This window comes from Bos grunniens, chromosome 5 (genome assembly GCF_055505025.1).
Source record: "Bos grunniens cultivar Pamir isolate PY7600 chromosome 5, Bosgru_T2T1.0, whole genome shotgun sequence".
NCBI classification, from domain to species: Eukaryota; Metazoa; Chordata; class Mammalia; order Artiodactyla; family Bovidae; genus Bos; species Bos grunniens.
Genome location: NC_141169.1, coordinates 79,161,076 through 79,187,208, shown reverse-complemented (window position 1 = coordinate 79,187,208; position 26,133 = coordinate 79,161,076). Strand labels below are relative to the sequence as shown.

Sequence of the window (26,133 nt, the reverse complement as noted above, 5' to 3'; positions counted from 1 at the left end):
TTAATTTTGATGAAGTTTAACTTGTATATATTTTCCCCTTGGTTGCTTACAGTTTGGGTGTCATAAATGATACAAAGATTTATCCATATATTTTCTTCAAAGAGTTTTATAGTTTTAGCTCAAACATTCATATTTTTGGTCCATTTTAAGTTAAATTTTATATTTACTGTGGGGCAGAAAATCTGATATTTCTTTTGCATATAAGGTTCAACTTCTAAAGCTGTGTGTAGATACATGAACATTTGCTTTATCATATATACTCTTCTGTATATAAAGTATATTTCATAGATTTAAAAGTATAAACAGGAAATAATTGATTGGAAACTGTGTGTGGAGAGCAAATTGTAGTGGAATAAGAGACAAATCAGGAGCACAGTTTAGAAGGTCCCATGGGTTTTTGGTTGAAGTAAAGGTTCGGTGGTGGTCCCATAACTGAGATAGTAATGAATGCAGAAAGACCACGGTTTGGGGGGGAAGAAACAAAATTATCTTTAGGATATGTTAATTTTAAGTATCCATTTTCAATATCTAACCAGAGAATTCAAGTAATTGGATAAATTAATCTGTAGTTTGGTGAGGGAGGCAGGGCTATAGGTACAAGTGATACAGGTAAAAGCCTGATTTGGTTTATACACACTGGGAAGATGAACAAGCTGCCAACCTTTGGTTTATTCACATTTTTTACAGTTTCCTTTAAATAAGATCAGAAGGCATATTATTGACCAACCATTTTTCTTTATAAAGCAATGCATGCACGCATTGCCCTTTAAGTGCAACTTTCATTGTTACATGTAGTTAGCTGGTGTAACGTTGAACTGAGTCCAGCATACCCTTTCCAGTCTATGTTATGGCCTACAACATAGTGAAAATCTACATGAAAAAAAATTTCTCCAGAAGCACTGGATTTTTAGTAATGAGCAGAACAAAAAACACGTTACCACTTCTTCATATACCACACATGCCAAGAATTGATTCATTTTCTAGTGATTAGTGGCTTCATCCAACTCTAAACAAAATCTTCTCTTTCTAAAAAAATATAAATGTATCTATGTTTATTCTCAGTTGCACTAGGTCTTCATTGCTGCACCAGCTCCTCCCTAGCTGCTATCAGCCACAGGCTGCTCTCCAGTTGTGGTGCGTGGGCATCTCACTTTGGTGGCCTCTTCTGCCACAGGGCATGGGCTCTAGGGCAGCGGGCTCTAGACCACAGGTTCAAATAGTTGTGGTGCACAGGCCCAGTGGCTCTGCCATATAAGGGATTTTCCTGGACCAGGGGTTGAACACAGGGCTTTTGCATTAGCAGATGGACACTTTTAGTCACCAGGGAAGCCCCCAACAAAATATATTCTAGTATACATCAGTTCATTTCAGTTCAGTTCAGTCGCTCAGTCGTGTCTGACTCTTTGAGACCCCATGAACCACAGCACACCAGGCCTCCCTGTTCATCACCAACTTCTGGAGTTCACCTAAACCCATGTCCATTAAGTCGGTGATGCCATCCAACCATCTCACACTCTGTCGTCCCCATCTCCTCCTGCCCTCAATCTTTCCCAGCATCAGAGTCTTTTTAAATGAGTCAGGTCTTTGCATCAGGTGGCCAAGATATTGGAGTTTCAGCTTCAACATCAGTCCTTCCAATGAACATCCAGGACTTATTTCCTTTAGGATGGACTGGTTGGATCTCCTTGAAGTCCAAGAGACTCTCAAGAGTCTTCTCCAACACCACAGTTCAAAAGCATCAATTCTTTGGCGCTCAGCTTTCTTTATAGTCCAACTCTCACATCCATACATGACCACTGGAAAAACCATAGCCTTGACTAGACAGACCTTTGTTGACAAAGTAATGTCTCTGCTTTTTAATATGCTGTCTAGGTTGGTCATAACTTTCCTTCCAAGGAGTAAACGTCTTTTAATTTCATGGCAGCAGTCACCATCTGCAGTGATTTTGGAGCCCAAAAAAATAAATTCAGCCACTGTTTCCCCATCTATTTCTCATGAAGTGATGGGACCGGATGCCATGATCTTCATTTTCTGAATGTTGAGCTTTAAGCCAACTTTTTTGCTCTCCTCTTTCACTTCATCAAGAGGCTCTTTAGTTCTTTGCTTTCTGCCATAAGGGTGGTGTCATCTGCATATCTAAGGTTATTGATATTTCTCCCAGCAGTCTTGATTCCAGCTTGTGCTTCATCCAGCTCAGTGTTTCTCATGATGTACTCTGCATATAAGTTAAGTAAGTAGGGTGAAAATATCCATGCCTTGACATACTCCTATTCCTAGTATACATGCTGCTGCTGCTAAGTCGCTTCAGTCGTGTCCGACTCTGTGCGACCCCATAGACGGCAGCCTACCAGGCTCCTCTGTCCATGGGATTCTCCAGGCAAGAACACTGGAGTGGGTTGCCATTTCCTCCTCCAATGCATGAAAGTGAAAAGTCAAAGTGAAGTCGCTCAGTCGTGTCCGACTCTTAGCGACCCCATGGACTGCAGCCTACCAGGCTCCTCCGTCCATGGGATTTTCCAGGCAAGAGTACTGGAGTGGGGTGCCATTGCCTCTTTCAAAATGAACAGCATTGACTTAACGCAATGATATGTAATTTGACAATGGAATTTTGCCAGTAGTTTGTTTTGCTTTCTCTCAGGGGATTTTCAATAACTCTGCAGATGATTTTTACAAGTTTTTTAAGGACAGTAAGAGCTACCTGTTTTAGTGTAAAAGGAGTGCAAATTTGAATAAAATATCTTCCGTTTTGGCTTCCTTTTGACTTTAGCAAAAGAATTATTTAATTTTATACTCTATTTTTTAACAATAAAAAATGTTATTGGGTTACCATAAGGCACAGTGTGTTGAAATGAAAGTGTTAATTTCATGCCAAAACTCAATGAAGCTTCTTAGAAGATAACACAGTGAGAAAAAAATAGCTGGATTGCTAATTTTTAGTTATCAGTCTTATACTTGTGTTTATATTTTCTTTTTCACTTTTTTCTATGAAATTATCACATTTGTATCTTCATTTACCTAGAAATGGAAATCCTGTTCTTTTTTTTCATTTATGATATTCTGAACTTTAATATTTATATTACATCATTACATCTTTGTAATAATGAAATAATATATTACATCATTTATATTTTCATCATTATGTCTTTGTTTTAGTAAAACACTTTTGAAGTCCTCAATAGCATTTTTTAAAAACACTGAAGATATAAGGCCACATAATAGTCACAACACAAAAAGTTAAAATAATGTGAAAATATTTTTTTTTTGTATCGAGAAGTTTATTTTTAAAAATAGCATGGCATCCTGGCAAATCAGTCACATCACATCCACAGCCTGGTGGAGGGAAAGTAACTTTTGTGGGCCAAGTTTCATCACTGCAGTGTACAGATAACATGGATTTTTATCAGTAGTTGTTTTACGTCAGGAATTTTGTTGACAAAGAACAATGCTAATTGCAATAAAACCACCACCTTGAAATATCACCATACATGACTCAAGCATTCCTGACAGTTGGTTCTTTGCATGTATGTACTTAAATCATATAGTCATCTATTAGGCAAATAATTTAATGACAGAACTCAAGAATTTCTTAAACCAAAAATATTTTAAACCAAGGTGAGTTGCACCTGGTAGTTGAATGTTAGTGGTAACAAACTACCAGGCACAGTTTTTAAAGTGCATCTTGTACATTCAAAAATGAAAGTATCTCAAAAGATGTAGTGGGACATAAGATTGGAAAACAGTAGTGCAAAGTTAGAATTTTTCCTTTTGGGGGGAGTATCACTCAAAAGTGACAAGTAGAATGAGAAGAAGAAACTGAGACAAATCCCTGAATTACAAATAAGCAGGAGGGCTGAGTATGGGAGGATGTTAAGAATGCATATTTTAGAAAGTTCTTGTTAGTTTTGGGGTTTGGGATTGGATACATGTCAGGGTTTGGATTAAGTAGCAAAATATACTGCTGGAAGGTTAAGGACATAACTTAAATCTCTAGTTAGAGACTAGATAAATAAATCTGAAATAAATCTTTTATTTCAGAAGCAGAAATGAGATTCACAGGCTGGTTGCTGGAGCTTCTCTAGACCCTTTACAGTTCCAAGAAGCAGAGAAAGTGTAGCAACCTACGTATCACATGGAAAAATTGCATTTACAGAAAACAGTCTGCATCTGTGACAGTCAGGGAGAAGAGACTTTACACCGTAAACATCCCTGTAATGATCTATTTCCATTGGCCGAGGTGAAGTCAAAGTCAAACAGACTGACGCACAAATTACAGGGTCATAAGCAAATCCCTGATGGCTTAAAAAAACGGTAGACAGCCAGGATAGCAGAAAGCTGCCTGAGTGAGCAGGAAACCAGAAAATACAGTGTTAGCCTGAAGAAGTATTCCTATAACAACACACTTTTTGGTACCAAACCTCAGAATGACAGTTGTTACGTATAAACTGAACCTGGATAAACTTTAAGCCAAAACTCCAAGAACCGACGGTCTTGGTTACTGACAGAAATAGAAACAAACCATGTCTGGACAAGAGCTCTCCAAGTTTGATTCAGAGAACTCCTACAGTTTATGATCAAGCAATGAACTCACAAACAGTACTATCAAACATACAAGAAGGCAATAACCATAAATGAGAGTTAGCAGAAACAAGAAGCATCAGATTTAAATTTCCCAAAGATTTCAAGTATTGGAGTTACAATTACACACATACAACATTAAAACACATATGTGGGAACTGTTTTAAGTAAAGCATGAAACTTAAAAAATGAACATTCAACTAGAAATGCTTAGGAATGAGTAGAAATATTTTGGAAACAATCCAAAAGAAATCAGAAATAAGAAATATAATTGTTGGCAGCAGAAAAATCTCAGTGGAGAGATTAACTAGATTAGATAACTCAAGTGAGAATATGTGAATCAAAAGTTATATCTGAAGAACTGACCCATAATGCAGTAAAGAGAAACAACAAAAAATGGGAAATATGATTAAAGGATTAAAGGACATTGAAGACAGAATAAGATCCTACAATTTGATAGCATTCCAAGTAGAAAGAATAATGAGGAAGGAAGAGGTAATATATAAACAGATAATGGCTGTGAATTTGCGAGAACTGATGAAAAACATAAATCTACATCTTTAAAGCAAACAAGAAAAAAAAATAATGGAACAAGAAAAAAATTCAAGAAAAAATTGCAGAAATAAAAGGAGACTTAAGTCTGAAAGTGTAAAAGGACATACAGTAATCTAAAAATGATCCCACATGGTTAATGCCAATATATGTTCAAAAATAAAGCATTCTCTGAAAGTTAAAGAAAGTAAATTACTTATAATGAGAAAGACTTAGGCGGATTTTGTGTTGTATCACAATATTCATTTCTAGAAGACATTGTAGATATAGCAATACAGACAAAATCCTCAAGGAAAGAGATGTGACCCAGAAATTCTATAACCAGTTAAATTGTTTCTTGAGTAAAAAGCAAAAAAAAAAAAAAAAAAATTGAAAACACAAAGTTTTAGGGGTATTGTTTCCATAAACTCACTTGAACAATCTGCCAGTGGACACATTATATCAAAGAAATGACTAGAAAGCAAGCATAGGGGAGATAGCATAAAGAATGCACATAATTAAGACTAAAACTAAAACAAATGTGGGGATCATTAGTATTAAACAGAAAGATAAATATTAAGAAAGATAATATAGTTAAAATTGGAAAGTTGTGGAGAGAAGGAAGAGGAAAGCTATTAATTCAATTATTCTTTAGAAGAGCACTTTTAATGTCTAAAGAAATAGAGATTAGACATTACAAAAAATTGCAAACATTCATAATCATTGGAAGACATGCATGTATAACCATGCAAAATCTCACATGGGAAATTATTTGTAAACCTTGAAAACATGAATCATAACATGGTATAACCATAACTAAACATGTCTTTCATATCAATAATTGTAATTGACTGGTTCAAAAATTGGGAAAGGAGTACAACAAGGCATTATCTTGTCATCTTATTTAACTTCTATGCAGAGTACATCATGCGAAATGCTGGACTGGATGAATCATAAGTTGGACTCAAGATTGCTAGAAGTAGCAACAACCTCTGATATGTGGATGATAACACCCCAATGGCAGAAAGTGAAAAGTAACTAAAGAACCTCTTGATGAGGGTCAAAGAGGGGTGAAAAAACTGACTTAAAACTCAACATTCCAAAAACTAAGATCATGGCATCTGGCCCTATAACTTCATGGCAAATAGAAAGGGAAAATGTGGAAGCAGTGATAGATTTTCTTGGGCTCTAAAATCATGCAGAAAATTAAAAGACACCAGATCCTTGGAAGAACAGTTATAACAAATGTGTGACAAACTTGTGTATTAAAAAGCAGACATCACTTTGCCAACAAAGGTCTGTCTAGTCAAAGCTATAGTTTTTCCAGTTGTCATGTATGATGTGAGAGGTGGTCCATAAAGAAGGCTGAACACCAAAGAGTTATGCTTTTGAATTGTGGTGCTGGAGAAGACTCTTGAGAGTCCCTTGGACTGCAAGGAGATCCAGCCAGTCAATACTAAAGGACTGATTCTTTGGAAGGACTGATCCTGAAGCTGAAGATGCTCAACCTGCTAATTATTCAGTTCAGTTCAGTTCAGCACACAGTCGTGTCCGACTCTTTGCGACCCCATGAATCATAGCACGCCAGGACTCCCTGTCCATCACCAACTCCCGGAGTTTACTCAGACTCATGTCCATCGAGTCAGTGATGCCATCCAGCCATCTCATCCTCTGTCATCCCCTTCTCCTCCTGCCCCCAGTCCCTCCCAGCATCAGAGTCTTTTCCAATGAGTCAACTCTTTGCATGAGGTGGCCAAAGTACTGGAGTTTCAGCTTTAGCATCATTCCCTCCAGAAATGCAAAATCAAAACAATAATAAAGTAACACTTCACACCTGTCTGAATGGCTATCATCAAAATATTTACAAATAACAAGAGTTGGAGAGGATATGGAGAAAAGGGAACCCTTATACATGGCAGGAATGAAATTGGTGCAGCCACTATGGAAAAGAGTATGGAGGTTCCTCAAAAAACGAAAAATAGAACTGCCATGAAAGTGTTAATTGCTCAGTTGTATCATACTCTTTGGGACCCCATAGACAGTAGTTTACTAGGCTCCTCTGTCCATGAAATTCTTCAGGCAAGAATACTGGAGTGGGTTGCCATTCCCTTCTCCAGGAGATCTTCCTGACCCAGGGATCAAACCCAGGTCTCCTACATTGCAGGCAGATTCTTTACCAACTGAGCCACCAGGGAAATCCTATAGTAGGGAAGAACTACCCTATAATCCAGCAAATGTACAAAAACACTAATTTAAAAAGACATATACACCTCAGTGTTCATAGCAGCACTGTTTACAGTAGCCAAGATATGGAAGGAAACCAAATGACCATAAGCAGATGATTGGATTGGGACTTCCTTAGTGGTCAGTGGTTAAGAATCCTTCCAGTGCAGGGGACATAAGTTCAATCCCTAGTCAGAGAATAAGATCCCACATGCTATGGGGCAACTAAGTTTGCCTGCCACAACTAGAGAAGCCCGAGTGCTGAAACAAAATACCAGCACAGCCAATCTTATTAACTGGATTAATAAGACGTACTATGTATATATGTATACAATGGAATATTACTCAGCCATAAAAAGGAATGAAATTTTGTCAATTGCCATATGGATGGAATTGGAGGGTATTATACCAAGTAAATAAGTCAGAGAGAGAAAGACAAACACTTTGTGATAGCACTAATATGTTGAATCTAAAAATTGGTACAAATAAATGTATATGCAAAGCAGAAACAGACTCATGATATAGAAAACAAACTGCTGCTGCTGCTGCTGCTGCTAAGTCGCTTCAGTCGTGTCTGACTCTGTGCGACCCCATAGACGGCAGCCCACCAGGCTCCCCCGTCCCTGGGATTCTCCAGGCAAGAACACTGGAGTGGGCTGCCATTTCCTTCTCCAGTGCATGAAAGTGAAAAGTGAAAGTGAATTTGCTCAGTCATGTCTGACTCCTAGCAACCCCATGGACTGCAGCCCACCAGGCTCCTCCGTCCATGGGATTTTCCAGGCAAGAGTATTGGAGTGGGGTGCCATTGCCTTCTCCAGAAAACAAACTAGTGGTTACCAAAGGGGAGAAGTAAGGGAGGAAAGACATTAGGAGAATGAAATTAATAGATACAAATTACTATGCATAAAGTGATAAGGGAACAAGGATATATTTGTAGTATAGTACAGGGAATTATGGCTATTAGCTTGCAATAACTTTTAATGGAGTATAAACCAAAAAAATACTGAATCACTAGGATGTGTACCTGAAACTAATTTAGTATTGTAAACCAAATATACTTCAATTTTTTAAAAAGTCAATGTAATTTGAGGAATCAAAGTATTTTTCAAACTATTTTGATTTCAATGCAAAACTGTGAATCTGGACATTAGCAAGGCAACACTTCGTTAAAAGAGACTACTGCAATAGGGAGATAGTCAAACTTGAAGCCAGAAACATCTCTGAGAAGGAGTGCCCAAGCACAGCTTTATATGCAGAGACCATGGGACAGGTGGCTGTGAAAAGAGGAAGTGGTATATTAAAATTGGTAAGGAAAGTCCCGACCTTAATGAACTATGGCAAACATTGCAAAAACAGGAAGATCATGGGAGGAAATATTAGTCAGTGGTTAGGTATGTGGGGTGGAGTTTGGGTCTTAGGTGGAGTAAATTACAGCAAAGAAAGTTTGCATAAAGTTCAGGGTCTATTTCCTTTAACAGACAAAAGTTACGTCAAGCACTAAGTTTGACCAACCTTTTATCAGTGCCTGCTTAAATAATTTTGATTTTTAAGCAGGTATAAATTGCATATATTCCAAGTTGTTCTGACACAAATATATCCTAAAATCTAGCCCTACAAATATTCCAAGCTAGGTCTTATTCACAGGGGAATAAATCACAAAGCAGCTAGAAAATTTCACTATATTAACTAATAAGAAAGAATGAAAACAAATGAAATGGGTGTCCAAGTGAAATTAAAGAAAGATCAGCAAAATTAATCCCAAGAAAGCCGAAAGAAGGGATTAAAAAGATAAAAGAAACCAGTTAGTTAGAAAATAAAACCAAAAAACTGTAGAATTAAATAACCCAAAAGCTGGTTGCTTGAAAAAGCAAACTGTTGGCTAAGTTAATTAAGAATAAAAGCAAAAAGCTGGAAATTCTAGATAAAATGGATTCTTTTTAAAGAAAATATCATGTACAGACACTGATCTCAAAACAAATCTAAACAATTTAATTACCATAAAAGAACCATAAAATGAGGGACCTAGTTTTCTCCCTCAACTCTCCTGCATAAACTATTACTCCTGACACATCCTGGAGGAAGGATGACCCCTACCTAATGAGACTGCACAGTTTGGGTATCCTTAGTGACCAGGCAAGGGCTTCCCAGGTGGCTCAGTGGTAAAGAATCCACCTGCCAATGCAGAACACCTGGGTTTGATCCCTGGGTCAGAAAGATCCCCTAGAGAAGGAAATGGCAACCCACTGCAGTATGCTTGTCAGGAAAATCCCATGGACAGAGGAGCCTAGCAGGCTACAGTCCATGGGGTCCCAAAGGAGTCAACTTATCAACTAAACAACAACAACAATGATGACCAGGCAAATACCTTAAGTAAACAAACAAGAAATGTCTTAACTATACATCCTGAGTAAATACATTAGAGGATGTATTTATTAATATAATTATTTGTTAAATTGTAAAATGTATAAAATATGTACATATCCAAAGATACAGTCTGTATGTACATTTTCTGTAAAAAGTTTAGAGGCCACCACTATATGAATATAAATCTATTTCAAAATATATCGATATATTTCAATATATATTGATTCAAAATATATCTATTTTGTCAGTAAAATGACTTCTGATAAATGATTTTTTTTTTTAATTTAAAGAAGAAACTACAAAAAAAGCACCAGGTGCTTCTCATAGGTGGTTATGTTGCACCTTTCAGGAACACACAACACCAAAATAATTTAAGCTATCCCATCACATAAAGAAAGAAACTGTCCAAATTTGTTATACAAAGCAAGAATAATTTCAATACTAAATCTGACAAAGACTGGAGGGGGGAAAAAAACTAATTATTAATCTCACTTGTAGATATTGATGAAATAATACTAAGTAAAATATTAGGAAACAAATTCTGCCATATTAGAAAGCAATGACTTGACAAAGTGGGATTTATTTCAGGAATACAAGAATGATTAAATGTTATGACAGATATATTTTTTAATTCTTTATTCTTTCTTGCTCTGCTGGGTCTTTGTTCAAGGGCTCTTTGTTGCTCCTTAGGGGCTTTCTTTAGTTTCGGTGAGTGGGGGCTACTCTCTAGTTGCGGTGCACAGGCTTCTTATTGTAATGGCTTCTCTTGTTGCAAAGTATGGTCTCTAGTGTCCATGGGCTCAGTAGTTGCAGCATGTGAATAAATGCTAGTTCCCAGATTAGGGATTAGGGAACATGTGTTCCCTGAATTGGCAGGCAAATTCTTAACCACTGGACCACCAGGGAAGTTCCCAGGACATATATTTTGTGAATAGATCTGAGAAAAATCAATTCCACAGACTGAAAAGAATTTGATAAAACATGTAACATCTATTTTTGAATCAAAAATGTCATTAAAAGAAAAAGAATATAGGACACTTCCTTAACATGAATTTATTTTAACCCCCAAACTAGCTTATGTTCAATAGGAAAATATTACAGTCATTGTCATTAACAAAAGTTTTAAAAAATGATGACTACTATTTCCACTAACATTTTCTAGCTAATACAATTATCTTTATAATTTCAGGAAAAATTAAAAATATAGAGTATACCTCCTCTTGTCAGTTCTATTCAACATTGTACTGAAGTTTCTAGCCAGGGGAATTATGCAAGAAGATGAAATAAATAACATTCTTGTTTTGCAGATAACAATCTTTTTTTAAAAAAAGTCTTTATTGAATTTGTACAATATTGCTTGGGGCTTCCCATGTGGCGCTAATGGTAAAGAACCCACCTGCCAAAGTGGGAGAAATAAGAGACACTGGTTTGATCCCTGGATGGAGAAGATCTCCTGGAGGAGGGCATGGCAACCCACTCAGGTATTCTTGCCTGGAGAATCCCCATGGACGGAGGCGCCCAAGCAGCATAGGCAAAAAATCTATGAGTCGGACATGACTAAAGCTACTTAGCACACACACATGCATAGTATTGCTTCTGTTATGTTTTAGCGTCTTTGCTGTAAGGCACATGGGATCTTAGCTCCCAGATCTTGGATCAAACCCACAACCCCTGCATTGGAAGGTGATGTCGAGTCCAGCTCAACAGCACAGGTTCCTGAAAGCGAGGTGTAGCGAAAGAATGAGAAACACTCAAGAAAGTTACAAAGAGGATTAGGGGACCAACACCACCATGAGGTGAAGGTGGCCAAACTGATCTCAAGTCTGCTTTATTATACTTTTTGAGACTTGCTTGTACGTGCTTACATGAGCATAGCAGGTCAGGTGGCCTTCAATGATAACCCTGGGCAGTTAACATTTAAATTTTTGTATCCCTGTTTTTCTGCCTCAAGGACAAGGACCTAGCTAATCTTTTTTCTTTTCTTTTTTTTTTTTTTTGATGTCAAGTTCAAGCATTTAATTTTCCATTGCTGCTGCTGCTAAGTTGCTTCAGTAGTGTCTGACTCTGTGCGACCCCATAGATGGCAGCCCACCAGGCTCCCCCGTCCCTGGGATTCTCCAGGCAAGAACACTGGAGTGGGTTGCCATTTCCTTCTTCAATGCATGAAAGTGAAAGTCGCTCAGTTGTGTCTGACTCTTAGCGACCCCGTGGACTGCAGTCTACCAGGCTCCTCCATCCATGGATTTTCCAGGCAAGAGTACTGGAGTAGGGTGCCATCGCCTTCTTCAAATTTTCCATTGAAAGTTTACCAAAACAGCAAATCCAAAGGTTAAGGAAAATAGCTACATAAGAAGAGCTTAATTTACATTAAAAAATATGTTGAGGTAGATATACCCATACACAGTACAAACCCCAGGATGATTCAATAGAGACTATTATTGGATCTCATTCTTCAGGAGTGGAAAGAGCTTTTCTGGTACTGTTTGTTGCCAGAGGCTTCCTCCTTACTTAACCAAATTTTGCAAACTGAAAAGCATAAAGCAAGTCAGAATTTTCTATCATATTTTTAAAGGAAAATATCCTTTATGCAGTCAAAAAGGGAAAGAACTTGCAATTAACTCTACTAGCCACGTCTGAACCATGTTACCCTGTCTGCACACCACCCTTTGGCTGTATCATATCTTGACTGTACTAGTGTCAGCCCCTCTAGGTCTGCTTGCTGCCCTCTCACCCATTGCTCACAGGACAACCATAATGAGATTCTGAAAAAGAAAATTTGATCCTGTCATAGGCTTCCTCCTTTAAAATTCTTCAAGAGCTTTTCATTGTTGTTGGGATAAAAACAAATATCCTTCAGCAGGCTGATAAGGCTTTGCATCTCTGGTTTCTGGACACTATTACAAACTGCTACATGCCTTTATAGGGGCCTCACAGGGCCTTCATATAAGCCGTTGCCTCTATCAGCTTATTAACTCTTACTATCTTTCAGACCACTGGTGAAACACTTCCACAGAAAGACCCTACCTGACCCCCAAACCGGGTCAGTTACCCGCTATATGTGTTTATTTCCCTATGTCCCTTTTATTCAGAATCCTTACTACAGTTATAATTTTAAATGCCTTAATGTGGTTATTTGAATATCCATCTATAACTAGATTATAAACTCCAAAGATACAGAATAGGTGTTTTTGCTTATTTCCAGCAGCGAGCATAATATTTTATAGTTATTTATTAAATGACTACTGTGGGAATTTTTTTGGGGGGGACTTGGAAATGGCAAACTTGAAAGAACAACACTTGGACAGTTTTTGTAAGGACTGACAACTTTATTTTTGTAGTCGAGCCTTTTTATAGGAGCAAGGAACAAAGAGTTCAGAGAATATGGTAAGCAGAGCACGTACAAGGTTAAGATATAATCAGTAAAAGATCTTTTAAGGACCAGCACATTCTTAACGACCCATGTGTTTATCTCATACCCATTTTTTTTTAAGCATCGTCTTTAATGTTTTAATTGTTAAATCTTGGTGCCGAGCCTCGCCAAAGGCAGGAAATGTTTTTCAGCTATCAGTACACAATGCCTGGGTACTTCTGGCCCTTCGCCATTTTCCCAAGGACCTTTTCCTTCAAGGCTATTTTGCACTGTGCCTCTCAAATACTATGATAAGCTATTGAGCCACAGTGCTATATAAAGCAAAATAATGAGAAAACAGCATTCGGTGACTACTTGATGTTTTTATCATTCCTTTCATTACTATCCTGCTAAGTTCAGTTTACAACTGAAAAGGTAAAGATAAATATATATTATGCAGTTAACTTATTGAATATTACCTACAGAATATGTATGTACCTGTATTTCATGTAAGAAAAAAATGATTTCTTAGTATTCCTATGACAACTGCTCCATGTAGGAAAAATAGTTAATTAACAGAAGTAAAACTCTATTTTCAGGCCAATCATGCATCTTTAGATCACAGCATTCATGGGACATTGGCTCTTAATTCTTAAATTTGCAATCAGAATGTTTTCAAAAATTAATATTATGAAATTGATAAGAAGCCAAAATGAATTCTTAAGACAAATAGCTATGAAACCTGGACAGAAGACAGCAATAAGGCCTGCCTCTGATACTCAAGCTTTGATTCTGAATTAGTTAGCTTGGACTGGTCAGGAGGCAGTTCCTTCAAAATCTTTATGAGTGAATTTAAGCGAGTATGGGTTAACATCATCTTCTCTTTCAGCTCTGCAAACTTTTCTCATAGAGGGATGTTGTAGATATCCATCTCAGATGGATTTACTATGGCTTTTGTTTTTAAGAGGTACGGCAGAGGAACCAGAGATCAAATTGCCAACATCCGCTGGATCATCGAAAAAGCAAAGGAGTTCCAGAAAAACATCTATTTCAGCTTTATCAGTCATTTAGTGGTTCAGTCGTGTCTGTCTCTTTGTGACCCCGTGAACCACAGCACGCCAGGCCTTCCTGTACATCACCAACTCCCAGAGTTTACCCAAACTCATGTCCATTGAGTCAGTGATGCCATCCAACCATCTCATCCTCTGTCATCCCCTTCTCCTCCTGCCCTCAATCTTTCCCAGCATCAGGGTCTTTTCCAATGAGACAGCTCTTTGCATCAGGTGGCCAAAGTATTGGAGTTTTAGCTTCAACATCAGTCCTTCCAATGAACACCCAGGACTGATCTCCTTTAGGATGGACTGGTTGGATCTCCTTGCAGTTCAAGGAACTCGCAAGAGTCTTCTTCAACACCACAGTTCAAAAGCATCAAATCTTCGGTGCTCAGCTGTCTTTATAGTCCAACTCTTACATCCATATATGACTACTGGAAAAACCATAGCCTTGACTATACAGACCTTTGTTGACAAAGTAATGTCTCTGCTTTTTAATATGCTGTCTAGGTTGGTCACAGTGATTTTGGAGCCCCCCCCAAATAAAGTCAGCCACTGTTTCCACTGTTTCCCATCTATTTCCCATGAAGTGATGGGAGCGGATGCCATCATCTTTTTTCTGAATGTTGAGCTTTAAGCCAACTTTTTCATGCTCCTTTTCCACTTTCATCAAGAGGCTCTTTAGTTCTTCATTTTCTGCCATAAGGATGGTGTCATCTGCATATCTGAGGCATTGATATTTCTCCCAGCAATCTTGATTCCAGCTTGCGCTTCTTCCAGCCCAATGGTTCTCATGATGTACTCAGCATATAACTTAAATAAGCACTCAATATGCCAGCAAATTGGAAAACTCAGCAGTGGCCACAGGACTGGAAAAGGTCAGTTTTCATTCAGCTTTATTGACTATGCCAAAGCCTTTGACTGTGTAGATCACAATAAACTGTGGAAAATTCTGAAAGAGATGGGAATTCCAGACCACCTGACCTGCCTCTTGAGAAACCTGTATGCAGGTCAGGAAGCAACAGTTAGAACTGGACATGGAACAACAGACTGGTTCCAAATAGGAAAAGGAGTCCATCAAGGCTGTATATTGTCACCCTGCTTATTTAACTTATATGAGTACATCATGAGAAATGCTGAGCTGGATGAAGCACAAGCTGGAATCAAGACTGCCAGGAGAAATATAAATAACCTCAGATATGCAGATGACACCATCCTTATGGCAGAAAATGAAGAACTAAAGAGCCTCTTGATGAAAGTCAAAGAGGAGTGTGAAAAAGTTGGCTTAAAGCTCAACATTCAGAAAACTAAGATCATGGCATCTGGTCCCATCACTTCATGGGAAATAGATGGGGAAACAGTGGAAACAGTGGCTGACTTTATTTGGGGGGGCTCCAAAAGCACTGCAGATGGTGATTGCAGCCATGAAATTAAAAGATGCTTACTCCTTGGAAGGAAAGCTATGACCAACCTAGACAGCATATTAAAAAGCAGAGACATTACTTTGTCAACAAAGGTCTGTATAGTCAAGGCTATGGTTTTTCCAGTAGTCATATATGGATGTGAGAGTTGGACTATAAAGACAGCTGAGCACCAAAGATTTGATGCTTTTGAACTGTGGTGTTGGAGAAGACTCTTGTGAGTTCCTTGAACTGCAAGGAGATTCAACCAGTCCATCCTAAAGGAGATCAGTCCTGGGTGTTCATTGGAAGGACTGATGTTGAAGCTGAAACTCCAGTACTTTGGCCACCTGATGCAAAGAGCTGTCTCATTGGAAAGACCCTGATGCTGGGAAAGATTGAGGGCAGGAGGAGAAGGGGATGACAGAGGATGAGATGGTTGGATGGCATCACTGACTCAATGGACATGAGTTTGGTTAAACTCTGGGAGTTGGTGATGTACAGGGAGGCCTGGCATGCTGCCATTCACAGAGTCACAAAGAGTCAGACAAGACTGAGCGACTGAACTGAACTAAGGCACTCCATTTTTTCACTGGAAAGGCAGAAGTGGCCTCTCAAGGCAGCCAGGGCAGCATGGGTAGAATACGGTGGAAACCAATGGGAATCTCACAGGAACTACAGAACAAAAGGTTAAGTGCTGCCTTTGAGTGACCTTCAATGCCTACTAGGAACGGAGCCTCCAAAACTACATTATTTGTGACTCTGGAGAAGACCATAGCCCCGAGGGACTGCAACAGGTCCCAGGCGAGGTGAACAGAGTCAATGAGCATGGCGTGGCTCTGCACGCACTGGAACACGACGCACCTCTCGGGCTGCAGTCATCGCGGGGGTCGGCAGCTCCTCCAGTCCCAGCCCTGCGGGTCCAAGCAGTGAAGACCCTTTCACCACCTGCGAAAAAGAAGGTTCATCAATCGTCTTAATAGCCCATCACAGAAGTCACCCCATGGCTGCTTTGCAGTTCCAGAGATATGCCTCCACAGCCAAGCAGCCATCTTCCAGCGGTCTTTGCTACCGTTCTAATTAATCTTTATGTGCCTCCCAGGCGCTCAAGATAGGAACAGTCTGTTAATGGCTTTCCACTCCCAGGCGTACATCCTGCTTTCAAGATGTCTTTTGTTCCTTCTTGGATTCCTTCAGGAGTTACATGCTGAGTCATGTCCTCTCAGCAAGATTGCTTAATTCTTTTGCCAGGCCTTTTAGTAGGCCTGTCTCCTACAAGGTTTAAGTCTTAGTCACTGGACCACCAGGGAAGTCCCAGCATATAACGATCTTAAATAGACAATTCTGAAGAAACTACAAATCTACTGGGACTAATAAATGAATTCAGCAATGTTGCAGAGATATAATATCAATATATAAAATAGTTGTATTTCTATAAGCTAGTAATACAATCCAAAAATGAAATTAAGTAAACAGTTTCATTCACACAGCATCAAAAAGAGTAAAATACTGAAACTTAACCAAAAACAGTGGATGGTTTATAGTCAAAAAACAAAACACCACTGAAAGAAATTAAAAGAATTCTTTGCTAAAGACAGTTCTTTCTCCTATTGATTGCCTTGACACCTTTATTGAAAATGAATGGATCATAATTATATAGGTTATTTCTCAATTATTCTATTTATGCCAGTACCACACAGTCTGATTACTGTAGTTTTGAAATAAGTTTTGAAATGGGGAAGTGTGAGTCCTCTAACTTTTCTTTTCCAAGATTGTTTTGGCTATTCAGGGCCCCCTGCAATTCTATATTAAAGAAAACTTGAAATTGAAAAGCTATCTGTTTATGAATTGATGATGTGCACTCAAATCAATCTATCAAAATTCCAGTAGCCTTTTTTTTTCAGAAGTGGAAAATATAGTCCTTAAATTTGAATATTCAGAAATCACTCCATTTCATAGATACAAACAACAATCAATTCAAAAATATCTAGTTACAACAGCAACACGAAAGATTGAATTCTTGGGGATAAGTTAGTAGAAAATGTGCAATACGCAAAGAAATCTTTTAACTCACTACCAAGGGAAACAAAAGCTTTGAATAAATGGAAAAGCATAGGATAGGATGACTTATTATCATAAAACTTAAATTCTTCTAAATTAATCTATAAAATCCACCATGATTCTAAGAAAAAATTTTAAGAGACAGACTAATTCTAAAATTTATAGAGAAAAAAATTTAAATGACAACATGTCTGATGAAGAAGAAAAATGACAGAGAACTAGTAAAACCAGAGACGACAACCTGCTTTAGAGCTGTAATTATAGCAGTATGGGCTAGTGTGTAAATAGACACATCAACAGAGCAGAATGGAATCCAAAATAGATGCCATTGCATGAATGAATTAGCATGTGATAAGGTAATATTTTAAAGTACTATGGGCTATTCAATGCATGTTTGAGGATCAGTTCAGTTCAATTCAGTTGCTCAGTTATGTCTGACTCTTTGCAACCCCATGGACTGCAGCATGCCAGGCCTCCCTGTACATCACCAACTCCCAGAGTTTACTCAAACTCATCTCCATTGAGTCAGTGATGCCATCCAACCACCTCATCCTCTGTTGTCCCCTTCTCTTTCTGCCTTCAATCTTTCCCAGCATCATGATCTTTTCAAATGAGTCAGCTCTTTGCATCAGGTGGCCGAAGTATTGGAGTTTCAGCTTCAACATCAGTCCTTCCAATGAATATTCAGGACTGATTTCCTTTAGGATCGACTGGTTGGACCTCCTTGCAGTCCAAGGGATTCTCAAGAGTCTTCTCCAACACCACAGTTCAAAAGCATCAATTCCTTGGTGTCCAGCTTTCTTTATAGTCCAACTCTCATATCCATATATGACTACTGGAAAAACCATAGCCTTGACTAGATGGAACTTTGTTGGCAAAGTAATGTCTCTGCTTTTGAATATGCTGTCTAGGTTGGTCATAACTTTTCTTCCAAGGAGTAAGAATCTTTTAATTTCATGGCTGGAGTCACCATCTGCAGCAATTTTGGAGCTCAAAAAAGTAAAGTCTACCACTATTTCCCCATCTATTTGCTGTGAAGTGATGGAACTGGATGCCATGATCTTAGTTTTCTGAATGTTGAATTTTAAGGCAACTTTTTCATGCTCCTCTTTCACTTTCATCAAGAGGCTCTTTAGTTCTTCTTCACTTTCTGACATAAGGGTGGTGTCATCTGCATATCTGAGGTTATTGATATTTCTCCTGGCAATCTTGATTCCAGCTTGTGCTTCTTCCAGCCCAACATTTCTCATGATGTACTCTGCATATAAGTTAAATAAGCAGGGTGACAATATACAGCCTTGACGAAATCCTTTCCCTATTTGGAACCAGTCTGTTGTTCCATGTCCAGTTCTATCTGTTGCTTCCTGACATGAATACAGATTTCTTAGGAGGCAGGTCAGGTGGTCTGGTATTTCCATGTCTTTCAGAATTTTCCACAGTTTATTGTGATCCACACAGTCGAAGGCTTTGGCATAGTCAATAAAGCAGAAATAGATGTTTCTCTGGAACTCTCTTTCTTTTCTGATGATCTAGCAGATGTTGGCAGTTGTTGGATGTTGGGTATTGTTTGAAGACAACTGGTGTGAAAAAAAAAAAAAAAAAAAACTTGGATCCATATCTTACATTCTAACTAAGATAGATCTCAGGTAATCAAAGATTAAAATGAAAACACTGCTTATCACCTATAATTTTTTAAATGTAAAAAAAAAATTAAGATGGAAAAAATGCAATTATCCAAATACTAGAATAAATCATCTGAGAAATTTAAATGTAGTTTCCTACATTGTTGTCCAAGGAGCTGTGGCTGCGCGGGTGTAGGAGGTCCTAGAGGAGCTATCCCACGTTGAAGGTCAGAAAGGGCGGCGGTGAGGAGATACCCCTCGTCCAAGGTAAGGAGCAATGGCTGCACGTTGCTGGAGCAGCCGTGAAGAGATACCCCATGCCCAAGGTAAGAGAAACCCAAGGAAGACAGTAGATGTTGCAAGAGGGCATCAGAGGGCAAACACACTGAAACCATACTCACAGAAAACTAGTCAATCTAATCACACTAGGACCACAGCCTTGTCTAACTCAATGAAACTAAGCCATGCCCATGGGGCAACCCAAGATGGGTGGGTCATGGTGAAGAGATCTGACAGAATGTGGTCCACTGGAGATGCTAAGTCACTTCAGTCATGTCCAACTCTGTGCGACCCCATAGATGGCAGCCCACCAGGCTCCTCTGTCCCTGGGATTCTCCAGGCAAGAACACTGGAGTGGGTTGCCATTTCCTTCTCCAATGCATGAAAGTAAAAAGTGAAAGTGAAGTCGCTCAGTCGTGTCCGACTCTTAGTGACCCCATGGATTGTAGCCTAACAGGCTCCTCCATCCATGGATTTTCCAAGCAAGAGTACTGGAGTGGGGTGCCATTGCCTTCTCCAAAGGGAATGGCAAACCACTTCAGTATTCTTGCCTTGAGAACCTCATGAACAGTATAAAAAGGCAAAATGATAGGATACTGAAAGAGAAACTCCCCAGGTCAGTAGGTGCCCAATATGCTACTGGAGATCAGTGGAGATTTTAATAACTCCAGAAAGAATGAAGGGATGGAGCCATAGCAAAAAGAATACCCAGCTGTGGATGTGACTGGTGATAGAAGCAAGGTCCGATGCTGTAAAGAGCAATATTGCATAGGAACCGGGAATGTCAGGTCCATGAATCAAGGCAAATTGGAAGTGGTCAAACAAGAGATGGCAAGAGTGAATGTCGACATTCTAGGAATCAGTGAACTGAAATGGACTGGAGTGGGTGAATTTAACTCAGATGACCATTATATCTACTACTGCGGGCAGGAATCCCTCAGAAGAAATGGAGTAGCCATCATGGTCAACAAAAGAGTCCGAAATGCAGTACTTGGATGCAATCTCAAAAACGACAGAATGATCTCTGTTCATTTCCAAGGCAAACCATTCAATATTACAGTAATCCAAGTCTGTGCCCCAACCAGTAATGCTGAAGAAGCTGAAGTTGAACAGTTCTATGAAGACCTACGAGACCTTTTAGAACTAACACCCAAAAAAGATGTCCTTTTCATTATAGGGGACTGGAATGCAAAAGTAGGAAGTAAAGAAACACCTGGAGTAACAGGCAAATTTGGCCTTGGACTACCGAATGAAGCAGGGCAAAGACTAATAGAGTTTTGCCAAGAAAACGCACTGGTCATAACAAACACCCTCTTCCAATAACACAAGAGAAGACTCTACACATGGACATCACCAGATGGCCAACACCAAAATCAGATTGATTATATTCTTTGCAGCCAAAGATAGAGAAGCTCTATACAGTCAGCAAAAATAAGACCAGGAGCTGACTGTGGCTCAGACCATGAACTCCTTATTGCCAAGTTCAGACTTAAATTGAAGAAAGTAGGGAAAACCACTAGACCATTCAAGTATGACCTAAATCAAATCCCTTATAATTATACAGTGGAAGTGAGAAATAGATTTAAGGGCCTAGATCTGATAGATAGAGTGCCTGATGAACTATGGAATGAGGTTCATGACATTGTACAGGAGACAGGGATCAAGACCATTCCCATGGAAAAGAAATGCAGAAAAGCAAAATGGCTGTCTGGGGAGGCCTTACAAATATCTGTGAAAACAAGAGAAGTGAAAAGCAAAGGAGAAAAGGAAAGATATAAACATCGGGATGCAGCGTTCCAAAGAATAGCAAGAAGAGATAAGAAAGCCTTCTTCAGCAATCAATGCAAAGAAATAGAGGAAAACAGCAGAATGGGAAAGACTAGAGATCTCTTCAAGAAAATCAGAGATATCAAAGGAACATTTCATGCAAAGATGGGCTCGATAAAGGACAGAAACGGTATGGACCTAACAGAAGCAGAAGATATTAAGAAGAGATGGCAAGAATACACAGAAGAACTGTACAAAAAAGATCTTCACGACCCAGATAATCACGATGGTGTGATCACTGACCTAGAGCCAGACATCCTGGAACGTGAAGTCAAGTGGGCCTTAGAAAGCATCACTATGAACAAAGCTAGTGGAGGTGATGGAATTCCAGTTGAGCTATTTCAAATCCTGAAAGATGATGCTGTGAAAGTGCTGCACTCAATATGCCAGCAAATTTGGAAAACTCAGCAGTGGCCACAGGACTGGAAAAGGTCAGTTTTCATTCCAATCCCAAAGAAAGGCAATGCCAAAGAATGCTCATACTACTGCACAATTGGACTCATCTCACATGCTAGTAAAGTAATGCTCAAAATTCTCCAAGCCAGGCTTCAGCAATATGTGAACCGTGAACTTCCTGATGTTCAAGCTGGTTTTAGAAAAAGCAGAGGAACCAGAGATCAAATTGCCAACATCTGCTGGATCATGGAAAAAGCAAGAGAGTTCCAGAAAAGCATCTATTTCTGCTTTATTGACTATGCCAAAGCCTTTAACAGTGTGGATCACAATAAACTGTGGAAAATTCTGAAAGAGATGGGAATACCAGAACACCTGATCTGCCTCTTGAGAAATTTGTATGCAGGTCAGGAAGCAACAGTTAGAACTGGACATGGAACAACAGACTGGTTCCAAATAGGAAAAGGAGTTCGTCAAGGCTGTATATTGTCACCCTGTTTATTTAACTTATATGCGGAGTACATATTGAGAAACGCTGGACTAGAAGAAACACAAGCTGGAATCAAGATTGCTGGGAGAAATATCAATAACCTCAGTATGCAGATGACATCACCCTTATGGCAGAAAGTGAAGAGGAACTCAAAAGCCTCTTGATGAAAGTGAAAGTGGAGAGTGAGAAAGTTGGCTTAAAGCTCAGCATTCAGAAAACGAAGATCATGGCATCCGGTCCCATCACTTCATGGGAAATACATGGGGAAATAGTGGAAACAATGTCAGACTTTATTTTTCTGGGCTCCAAAATCACTGCAGATGGTGACTGCAGCCATGAAATTAAAAGATGCTTACTCCTTGGAAGGAAAGTTATGAGCAACCTAGATAGCATATCAAAAAGCAGAGACATTACTTTGCCAACAAAGGTTCATCTAGTCAAGGCTATGGTTTTTCTAGTGGTCATGTATGGATGTGAGAGTTGGACTGTGAAGAAGGCTGAGCACCGAAGAATTGATACTTTTGAACTGTGGTGTTGCAGAAGACTCTTCAGAGTTCCTTGGACTGCAAGGAGATCCAACCAGTCCATTCTGAAGGAGATCAGCCCTGGGATTTCTTTGGAAGGAATGATGCTGAAGCTGAAACTCCAGTACTTTGGCCACCTCATGTGAAGAGTTGACTCATTGGAAAAGACTCTGATGCTGGGAGGGATTAGGGGCAAGAGGAGAAGGGGACGACAGAGGATGAGATGGCTGGATGGCATCACTGACTTGATGGATGTGAGTCTGAGTGAACTCCGGGAGTTGGTGATGGACAGGGAGGCCTGGTGTGCTGTGATTCATGGGGTCTCAAAGAGTTGGACACAACTGAGCAACTGATCTGATCTTTTCTGATCTGCCACCAAAATCTTGGCTTTCTCTGCCTACCAAAGCCAAATAAAAAACCATAGAGACAGAGTTTGGAAGAAATACAAAGGTGGCTTTAATCTTTAGCCAGTGGAGGCTCATGCCTCAAGAGCTGTGCCTCTCCCCTCTCCATGAGGGGTTGCAGGGGCTTATATAAGAAGATGGTTCTCAGACAGGGATAGCTAATGAGGAACAAAGGTGTAAGGATCTTGTATTCTTCCTCTTGCATTGTTTCACAAACAGTCATAGGTTGGTGTCAGGTAGCCCAGTAATTGGATCTGGCAATCTGGTAGCCAGATAGTTGGGCCCATTGTCTTTTGTTATTGTACTGTGGCCTTCTTTCTGTAATGCAAAAAGAGAAAAGGCTGCAAGGGGTGGTCTTCGAAGAAAAGTCCATAAAGTTGAGCACCAGATACAGGATGTAATTAGTATAGTGTCAAAAGATAATCGGAGAAGGCAATGCACCCCACTCCAGTACTCTTGCCTGGAAAATCCCATGGACGGAGGAGCCTGGTGGGCTGCAGTCCATGGGATCGCTAAGAGTCGGACAGGACTGAGCGACCTCACTTTCACTTCTCACTTTCAAAAGATAATAGGTTCAAATAGGTTCAAAATGTAGCACATGCAGAGTTAGGGCACAGAAAAGCAAACTTAGTTACAGATTACAGATTATGAACAAAGTATAAACTAGGAGTGATCATGCCTGCCTCCTGTTATCTTCTTTGTTCTCAGGAAAGAAGAGAAAAACTCATTTCTCTTTAACCCTTTTCGTTGCAACACAAGCTCAAAAGAAACTAAAAAAAGGTTTGAGAAATGCAATCACATATTTTTAAAAAATCTGCATAGGAAAAGTTATCATAACCTAAGTTAAAATGGAAACTTAAGGAAAATCATTTGATACTAGTGTCATAAAAAGCTAACTTTCAATGTAAAAGAACACCTAAAATAACTAAAGAAAAAAAAACAAAAAATAACCCAATAGAAAAATGGAAATCAGAGGACCAGGTAATTCACAGGAAAGTTAAAACCGATGGTTCAAACATGAAAAAACTGTTAACTTTACTCACAATAGAATGCAAGTTAATGTGCCACTGAGAGATCATTTTGAGCTAAGGAATTAGTGGGAAAAAAATCTTTGATAATGTGTTGCATATTCAAAAGCAGAGACATTACTTTGCCAACAAAGTTTCGTCTAGTCAAGGCTATGGTTTTTCCAGTGGTCATGTATGGATGTGAGAGTTGGACTGTGAAGAAGGCTGAGCACCGAAGAATTGATGCTTTTGAACTGTGGTGTTGCAGAAGACTCTTAAGAGTCCCTTGGACTGCAAGGAGATCCAACCAGTCCATTCTGAAGGAGATCAGCCCTGGGATTTCTTTGGAAGGAATGATGCTGAAGCTGAAACTCTAGTACTTTGGCCACCTCATGCAAAGAGTTGACTCATTGGAAAAGACTCTGATGCTGGGAGGGGTTGGGGGCAGGAGGAGAAGGGGACGACAGAGGATGAGATGGCTGGATGGCGTCACTGACTCGATGGACGTGAGTCTGAGTGAACTCCGGGAGTCAGTGATGGACAGGGAGGCCTGGCGTGCTGCGATTCATGGGGTCTCAAAGAGTCGGACACAACTGAGCAACTGATCTGATCTGTGTGGCTGAGCCTATGGGGAACCAGGCACTCTAATTCCCATGAGAGGATAAATTGCCCTCCATGGAAGGGCAAAATCCATTCAAAAATCATGAAAGATTTTGGCAGTAACTTTAAAATTACAAGTACAGTAACAAGCCGATAAATATTGGCTAGGATAAGATGCAATCATAGAGATCTGTTTATCCTTTGATCTTTTTCAATTTTGAATCATGTGAAAGTCCAACCTATTTTAAAATAATAAATTAAGAATATAAGAGGATTTCTATAAAAGTAGTGATTAATCTTAATTTTACATTTATTAACTATGTGTTAACAAAATTGTTTCTTTGCTTTTTGCTTTGAAATTGCTAAGCTTTTTTGACTACTTGATAGACCACCAGTTGACCACTCTTTGAACAATACTATACTAGAACTTTAAATATTCAGATTCCAGACAGCCTGCCACAGTTGGACCCAGGATCTCTATCTATATCCCCTTAGGACTAAGTATTATATTCTCACACCAGAGATTAAATGAGATCTTATTAAATTTAGTTCTTAATCCCACTCCATAAATACTTGTTGAAAACCTATTAGGTAATGTAATCTGTTGTGTAGACATGAATATATTATGACTATCATTCTCAAGAAGTTTACAACCATGCTAAAATACTAAATTATTTTCAAATATATAAAATATATTCCAAAGACCCTAGCAACACTATGGCAATTGGTTAAAATAGGCTTATTATTAACACCTTGTGCCTAAGTCTATACCTGAAAAAGTACACATAAAATTGTTATTAGCAATCACCTCTTGAGTGGGATTGGTAGGAAGTAGATCAGTGGAGACTTTATTTTTAAAAATTAATTTTTACTGGAGTATACACCAGGTGGCTCAGTGGTAAAGAATCCATCTGTCAATGCAGGAGACCCAGGCCCTGGATCAGGAAGATTACCTGGAATAGGAAATGGTAACACACTTCAGTATTCTTACCTGGAAACTTCCATGGACAGAGGAGCCTGGTGGGCTGCAGTCCATGGAGCTGAAAACAGTAGGACATGACTGAGCAAGCACGCACACACACATATACACATCATTGCTTTACAATGTTGTATGTTGGTTTCTACTGTACAGCACAGTGAATCAGCTATACATATACATATAAGGACTTACTTTAAATATTTCAAAATAAAAATGTGGGATCATAAATGATTTTATTTTTAGGGTTTTTGTTTTTCAAACAAAGTGAAAGTCACTCAGTCATGCTCTTTGCAACCCCGTGGACCACACAGTCTATGGAATTTTCCTGTCCAGAATCCTGGAGTGGTTAGACTTTCCCTTCTCCAGGGGATCTTCCAACCCAGGGACTGAACCCAGGTCTCCCTCACTGCAGGCAGATTCTTTACCAGCTGAGACACCAGGGAAGCCCAAGAA

At 39.2% G+C, this 26,133-nt stretch overlaps 1 pseudogene; it reads right to left on the bottom strand.

Annotated features, from left to right (window-relative positions):
• Positions 1-13,775: 13,775 nt before the first annotated feature.
• On the bottom strand, positions 13,776-16,546 carry LOC147372495 (protein Mis18-beta-like; annotated as a pseudogene).
• Between the last annotated feature and the right edge of the window lie 9,587 nt (positions 16,547-26,133).